Raw genomic sequence first — 8228 nt, forward strand, 5'->3', positions numbered from 1 at the left:
CTCCTTCAGGTAGTGAAGGGCGGGATATAAATGCAATCTCTTCTTCTTCTTCTACCTCACAGGGTGTGTGTTGTGGGGAGGGGAAGGGGAAGGAGTTTGTAAGCCGTTCTGAGACACCTTTGGGTAGTGAAGGGTGGGGTATAAATCTAATTTCTTCTTCTTCTGTGTCACCCAGAAGTGATGTAGGCATGTCAGTGACATTGGGAGGGGGGGATGCTCTGGCTTTTGGGCAAAACTCTATAGTTTGAAGCTAATTCTACCATAGGGTTTTGCCCCCAAACCAGAGCGTCTAGGTGACGTAGGCACATCATGTTTATTTCCAGCTTCCAGCCTGGTTTTTTTTTTGAGGGGGGGGTGTAATTCTCCCCCACTGTCCAGCTGGATGCCACCTGGGGGAGTGCTGGAAACTAGGCAATCCCCCGTGTGCCGGGGGGGGGGGATGGGACCTGCTAACCCTAAAATAGGGCCTGGCGATCTTCTGGAATCTCAACTGTTCTCCAGGCAACAGAGGTCAGCTCCCCTGGAGAAATCGGGTGCTTTGGAGGGGTAAGACTGTATGGCACGACATCCTGCTGAGGTACCACCCCTCCCCACAACCCACCCGCAGAATCTCCAGGAGTTTCCTGGCCTGGGGTTGGCAATACTACCGCGTTTCCTGACCTGCTCACCTGGAACCGTTGCCTGGCCTGCTCACATGCTGCTCCCAGTATGGCTAATGGCTCCCCTGTCCCAAGCACTAAACAAAGGTGTGCACACAGTGGTCAGTGCAGCGTTGCCAGCTCTGGGTTGGGAAATACCTGGAGATTTGGGGGGTGGAGCCTGAAGAGAGCGGGGTTTGGGCAGGAGAGGGCCCTCGTCCGGGTTATCGTGCCATAGAGTCCACCTTCCAAAGCAGCCATTTTCTCCAGGGGAACTGGTCTGGGTAATCTGGAGATCGATTGTATAGAGGGAGATCTCCAGTTGCCACCTGGAGGTTGGCAAGCCTAGGTCAGTGTCATAAAGACGTATGACAGCCAGGAACTGAGGGCATTTGCAGGCACTGGGTTGTGTCTTGCCTCTCCGCTGAGTTGAGCACGAAACCACCTCCTCCTCCTTATGGAGGAAAGGCCATCTACTCAACCGAGTGAAGCGGCAGGCGTCAACCCACTGTGGGAAGGGGGTTGCCCCACTATAGTCCTTCTTGGCACTTAATGGTATTAAATTAAATTAAATTAAACTCTGTATTCATTTTGCTGATGTAAAATAGACTGGGTTTTCACCATAAAGAGGTAGGGGGGTTGAGCGGCCTTTGTACAGAACGGTCATTTTCAACTGAAAACTGGAACGTTGCATTGTGGATGACTCTCGTCTGAGCAACGGGAAAGATAAGGCGGGGAAGGGAGACGCCGCGAGCCTTTCGTTACTGAGGACTAGGGCCTTAGAAAGAGAGGTGCTGTTTAGATCAGCTTCCTAGCCAAACTCTGCAAAGAGACTCAGCTCGGGGCCGACGTTTCATGAAACGATAAAAGAGCCGGAGAGAACTTTGTCCCAAACCTACAATGTGAACTTCCTGTCGTCTGTCCCTCCTTTGCTTCCGTAGGCCTCCCGAGTTAAAGTATGCATATGTGATGTTTTGTTTGGAATCGACATGCACTTTTCAGATACTTCTATTGTTTGGTTGTTATTGTTGTTGCTGTTTGTTCATTTTTAAAAATTCTAATTAAAAAGTCTGTATTTTCTCTGGAGGAATTATGTATAATTGAAAAACAACAACACAGCCACTTTATTTTGAAATGAAGTAGATCAACACACAGCGGAACAAAAAGGATTTCTTTTCTTTTTTTTTTCTTAAAAGAGAAGGAAACATTTCAATGTTTTGAATGATTCCCCCCTCCCCCCGATAATATGAAAAGTTTAAAAGACGAGATTCCGTATAAATACAAAATGGGTTTTTACACTTTCCTGGGGCTTTTTATTGTGACTTTTATGGATTCAGGAGATGAAGAAGATGAGATATTTTAGCATTTATATTTTTCGAAATTAAATGTATACTGAAAATAAAAAAGTAACTTTATTCATTTCTCCGCGTGGGCTGTTTTTCTGTTCGCTTGTCATGGTTTGGCAGTCTTAACGTTTGGAAATTATTTCCTCTAGTCAAAATAATTTATCTTCTCTAATCGAACATATTTATTTATTATTGTTTTGTTGTATTTATTCAATTTATGTCCCGCCCTCCTTGCGTAGCAGTCTCAGGGCGGCTTACCGTGGTTAAAATACGGTAAAACACAGATGCATTGAGACAATGCAATAATATAGCATTCAAAAAATGGCAGTCATAAATACAGATAAAAACAGATAAAATGCTGATGGCGGATAGCATCCCATAAGGGATGAAACATATATAGAAGCATGGAAGGGACCTCCAGGGTCATCTAGTCCAGGCCCCTGCACAATGCAGGAAATTCACAAATACCTTCCCCCCACATACCCCCAGTGACCCCTGCTCCATGCCCAGAAGAACATATGAACATGTGCCTTACACTGAATCGGACCCTTTGTTCCACTGAGGTCAGTATTGTCTGGTCAAGCTGGCAGCGGCTCTCCAAGGTCTCAGGCTGAGGTCTTTCTGCCCGACCTTTTAACTGGAGGTGCTGGGGATTGAACCTGGGCCAAGCAGAGGCCCTTCCACCACAGCCCCTCGCCCCCCAGAAAACAACACATGAAACTGCCTTCTACCGAGTCATACCCTTGGTCAGGGCTATTTTGGGGGAGGAACGCACAGGAACGGAGTTCTGGCTGGCTTCAGATTTGGCCATGCCCACTACAGCCAAAACCTCTGCATGCCTGGCTACAGAGGGAAGGCCTGGAGAGCGACCCCCCCCCCCGGTGACTCTGAGGCGGGCAGGCCAGGGGCCCCCTGGAAGGATCGAGGAGGCATTTAAAGCGCCAGCTTGCCCAGGCTCCCCACAACCGTGGGGCGCCTGTGCAAGACAAGGGAAGGCAGAGTATTTAAACTGCCTTCCCTTCCCTTCAAGGGGGGGGGGCTTACTCGGGCTCCCCACAGCTGTACTTCCCTTTGTCGGAGCCTTGTAAGCTTCTAACCCGAAAATCTTGTTGGTCTCTGAGGTGCTACTAGACTCGAATTGAGCTGTTTTACTGCAGACCAACAGGGCTGCCCCCCTGGAACTATCTTAGGTAGAGGTCTTTCATATCACCCACTGCCTGGTCCTTTTAAATGGAGATGTCGGGGATTGGACCTGGGACCTTCTGAATGCCAAGCAGAGTCTCCACCCCTGAGCCATGGTCCCTCCCCATGAATGAATGGCTTTGCTGCTTTCACAAATGAGAAAGCAGAAATCTTGGGTCAGATCCCATGGATCCGTTCCATTAATGGCCGCCTTCTCCTGATGGAAGAGTCCTGAATTACATCAATCATTCCAGCTCAAACACACATGAAGCTGCCTTATGCTGAATCAGGCCCTTGGTCCATCAGAATCAGTATTGTCTATTTGGACTGGCAGCGGCTCTCCAGGGTCTCAGGTTGAGGTCTTTCACATCAACTCCTGCCTAGTTGTTTCAACTAGATACGTAGGGGTCCCCAAAATCTTTGATCCAGTCCAACACTCTGTCACACAGTGGCCAAAAATACCAGGTGCCATCAGGAGGTCCACCAGTGGGGCCAGGACACTAGAAGCCCTCCCACTGTTGCCCCCTCAAGCACCAAGAATATAGAGCATCACTTGCCCCTGACCAGGAGTTCTTATCTATACCTTGTGGCTAATAGCCACTGCTCCATATGTTTATCCAGTTCCCTTTTGAAGCTGTCCATGCTTGTAGCTGCCACCACCTCCTGTGGCAGTGAATTCCATGTGTTAATCACTCTTTGGGTGAAGAAGGACTTCCTTTTATCCATCCTAGCCTGACCGCTCAGCAATTTCTTTGAGTGCCCACGAGTTCTTGTATTATGAGAAAGGGAGAAAAGTACTTCTTTTTCGACCTGCTCTATCCCATGCATAATCTTATAAACCTCAATCATGTCACCCCTCAGCCGTGGTTTCTCCAAGCTAAAGAGCCCCAAGCGCTTTAACCTTCCTTCATAGGGAAAGTGTTCTAACCCTTTTATCGTTCTGGTTGCCCTTTTCTGCACTTTTTCCAATGCTATAATATCCTTTTTGAGGTGGGGTGACCAGAACTGTACACAGTACTCCAAATGAGGTCACACCATTGATTTATACAGGGGCATTATAATACTGGCTCCAGCCTCTGCTGGATTGTTGTCCATCATTCCCCAGCATAGCATTGGCCTTTTTTATTGCAGTCGCACACTGTCTCGACATTTTCAGTGAATTATCTACTACAATTCCAAGATCTCTCTCTTGGTCAGTCTCTGCCAGTTTGGACCCCATCAACCTGTATTTATAGTTAGGATTTTTGGCTCCAATGTGCATCACTTTGCACTTAGCCACGTTGAACCCCATTTGCCACATTGAGGCCCACTCGCCCGTCCTCAACAGATCCCTTTGGGGTGTCTCACATTCCTCCCTGGTTGTCACTACCCTGAACAATTTAGTGTAATCCACAAATTTAGCCACTTCACTGCTTACTCCCAAATCAAAATCATTAATGAATAATTTAAAAAGCATCGGTCTGAGTGCTGATCCCTGCAGTACCCCACTGCTTACCACCCTCCACTGTGAAAATTGCCCATTTATACTCACTCTCTGTTTCCTATTAATTAGCTAGTTTTTGATCCGCAAAAGGACTTGTCCTTTTATCTCATGACTATTGAGCTTACTTAGGAGCCTTTGATGAGGAACTTTATTAAAAGCTTTCTGGAAGTCAAGGTAAATAATATCTATTGGATCCCCCTTGTTACTGAGACAAGATCTTTCCTTACAGAACTCATGCTGAGTCTGCCTCAATAGTTTTTGTTCATTAGTGTGCCTACTAATTCTCTCCTTAATAATTATTTCCACCAACTTACCGGGTATTAACGTCAGACTGACTGGCCTGTAATTTCCCAGATCTCCTCTTCAACCCTTTTAAAAGATGGGAGTGACATTAGCTACCTTCCAGTCCTCAGGAATGGAGGCAGATTGTAACGAAAGATTACATATTTTTGTCAGGAGATCCACAAGTTCACATTTGAGTTCTTTCAGAACTCTTGGATGTATACCATCCAGGCCTGCTGGTTTATTACTCTTATATTGTCTATCAGTCGTAGGACCTCCTCTCTCGTCACCTCAATCTGACTCAGATTTGCTTTGCAACTTGGCATTTATTGTTCATTAAATGCTTTGGTGTGTGTCTGAAGGTGCCTTTGAGTTGGTGGAATCTTGTTGAAAAACACTTCACATTGTATGATGGGGTTGAATAACACCCCACTATGCAGGAGGTGAAAGGCTTTTAAAATGTTCTGTTCTAATAAAACAATAGAACCATAGCCAAACACCCAGGTTAAATAATAGAAATGATTTCACTGAGGACCTAAAGCTTAACAAGGAAGAAAGTCGGTTGATACTGGCAGCGGGGAGTTCTATCATGGGCAAAACCATCCGCCTCGCTTCAGTAACTGGGGCACCATTTGTACAGTTTTGAATGTGGATCTTAACGTTTGAGCATGTTCATATACTAGGAAGTGATCATCACAGTACTGAAATCGTAGTCCCTTCCCTCCTAGAAACTGGATTGCCTGTGTTCTGTTGCTCATTCCGCATGCAGTTGGAATGCTTGGGAGCATTCCATGACAACACATCAGTGCAGCCAATCAGTGCCAGAGGACGTACTGTGACAAATGCAGTGCAATATAGCTTCATTTTCACACGAGGGAATGATTCTTCCTTCTTGCATATTACGGCTCAAACTGGCCTATAAATCCAACTGGTTCACATATAAATTCAATAGCTATTCCGCCTTTTATATGTTTATAGAAAGTCTAGTTTTTGTCAGGTGCAATTCAAAGGGGTTTTTTTGTTCTTTTGGCCTGATCCAGATGGACAAAAACGGGAATGGATTTGTGGCCCTCCAAATGGAAGCTGTAGTGAATCACCAGGGGAAGCTACAGTTTTCCAGTTGACCTTATTGTTAAATTATTCCTGCCGAGAGAGACAAAAGGTGCCGTTTCCATTTTACTGGGAAACTACTGGAAGCAGCAGGCACCATTTTTCACAATCAAGAAATTAACCTAAGCCGGTTTTTCTTTTATCCGCTGACCCTACCTGCTAGTATGAATGTCAGATCATGCATGCCTTTTAAAGAAGTTCACATCCCTTATCGGTCAGGAAGAAGGCTCTGTTGTTGTTGTTTTTTAATAGTAACGGAGTGTTGTATATTTTATGGAGAGTTGATCAGGGGTCATTTCGTAGAAAAAGAGATGCAGGAGCTCATTAGCATAACTACTCATTAGCACGACTTATTTGCATCTGCCACACCCCCTGACATCACCGGAAGTGTGTCAGAAGGCAACACCCACCACTCAGGCTCCACTGGACTGTTCTGGATTGCTAGCTATTTGGGGGGGGGACGTGCAGATCTGTCCTCGCAGAAAAGGGAGAGCTTGTACCTGAATAAAACTTGGTCTTAAAGGTGCCACTGGACTGTTTTGGACCGGGGGGCCGGGGGAGCTCTGCAACTTACCTGGCTGCTTCTTGCTCTGACTGAGTGCTGCTGGGAGCAGGGGGCGGGGCTTGTTGCATGTGCCCGCCCCCTGGGCTATTTACTGCCGGAGCTCCGCTCCTGTGTGCTCCTGCAGGAAATGACCCCCGGAGTTGATGCATTTTATCAGATAGTTTAGTGAGGGCTCCGGGGTAGAGCTTATAGAGTCAAGACTTTGGAGAGGGAGTGATGGTAGAAAGGGCCGTCGAGCGGAGGTTTCAATGCACAAGATGTTCAGAGGTGGTTTGCCACTGCCTGCCCCCGGTCCCTTGAGGTAAAGGTTTCCCTTGCTCGAAAGCCAGTCGAATCCGACTCTAGGGTTGCGGTGCTCATCTCCGTTTCAAAGCCGAAGAGCCAGCGCTGTCCGAAGACATTTTTGTGGTCATATGGCCGGCATGACTAAACACCAAGGTGCACGGAACGCTGTTACCTTCCCACCAAAGTGGTACCTGTTTATCTACTTGCAATGTCTTGCTTTCAAACTGCTAGGTTGGCAGGAGCTGGAACCAGAGACGGGAGCTCACTCTGTCATGTGGCACACCCGGGTCTCGAACTGCCGAACTGCCGACCTTCCACAGCCTGCAGTCCAGCGTCTTAACCACTTGAGCCACCCATGGCCATATGATTTCCCCTGGAAAACAGAGTCTTTGGGGGAAGATGATTGTGTTATGGGAAGGGCTAGCGCTCAGTGACTGAGCACCTGCTTTACACAAATAAATATATAAAAATAGTAGGGAGAAGCTGTGGCTCAGTGGGAAGAGCCTCTGCTTTCAATGCAGAAGGTCCCAGGTTCAATCCCACCCCCAGGACCAGGTTCTAAGTGATGTGAAAGACCTCAGCCTGAGACCCTGGAGAGCTACCGACGGTCTGAGTGGATGATACTGACCTTGATGAACCGATGGTTTGATTCAGTATAAGGCAGCTTCATGTGTCTTCATGTGTGTGTGTAGCCCAGCACCCTTAACCACTACACCACACTGCTTCCCCCAGTACTGGTGTGCTTGATACAAAGAGATGTTGCACCGTCCTCTTCCAATATGAAGGACATCTGGTTGAGACCCTGGAGAATTACTACCAGTCAAAGCAGACGAGACTGGCTCTGAAAGTCGGAGTGTCTGACTCCAAAGAAGGCAGCTGTGTATATTCTGCACTCCTCTCCCCTCCAGGCAAAGGCCGCACTAAAACCAGACACATCCGAGCCACCCCTTTAAAAAGGTTATCATTAAAAAGTCTCCTCATGGTCACAAAGACCAGTAACTTTTTACATGAATTTGAGATAATTAAGAACATAAGAGAGCCAGTTTGGTGCAGTGGTTAAGTGCGCGGACTCTAATCTGGGAGAACCGGGTTTGATTCCCCACTCCTCCACTTGCACCTGCTGATGTGACCTTGGGTCAGTCACAAGCTCTGGCACAGCTGTCCTTGAAAAAGAGCAGTTTGTGTCAGAGTTCTCTCAGCCTCACCCACCTCACAGGGTGCCTGTTGTGGGGAGGGGAAGGGAAAGGAGTTTGTAAGCCACTCTGAGACTCCTTCGGGTAGTGAAGGGCGGGGTATAAATCCATTCTCCTCCTCCTCCTCCTCCTCCTCCTCCTCCT

This window comes from Gekko japonicus, unplaced genomic scaffold, assembly GCF_001447785.1.
Source record: "Gekko japonicus isolate JY-2015 unplaced genomic scaffold, Gekko_japonicus_V1.1 scaffold350, whole genome shotgun sequence".
NCBI lineage: Eukaryota > Metazoa > Chordata > Lepidosauria > Squamata > Gekkonidae > Gekko > Gekko japonicus.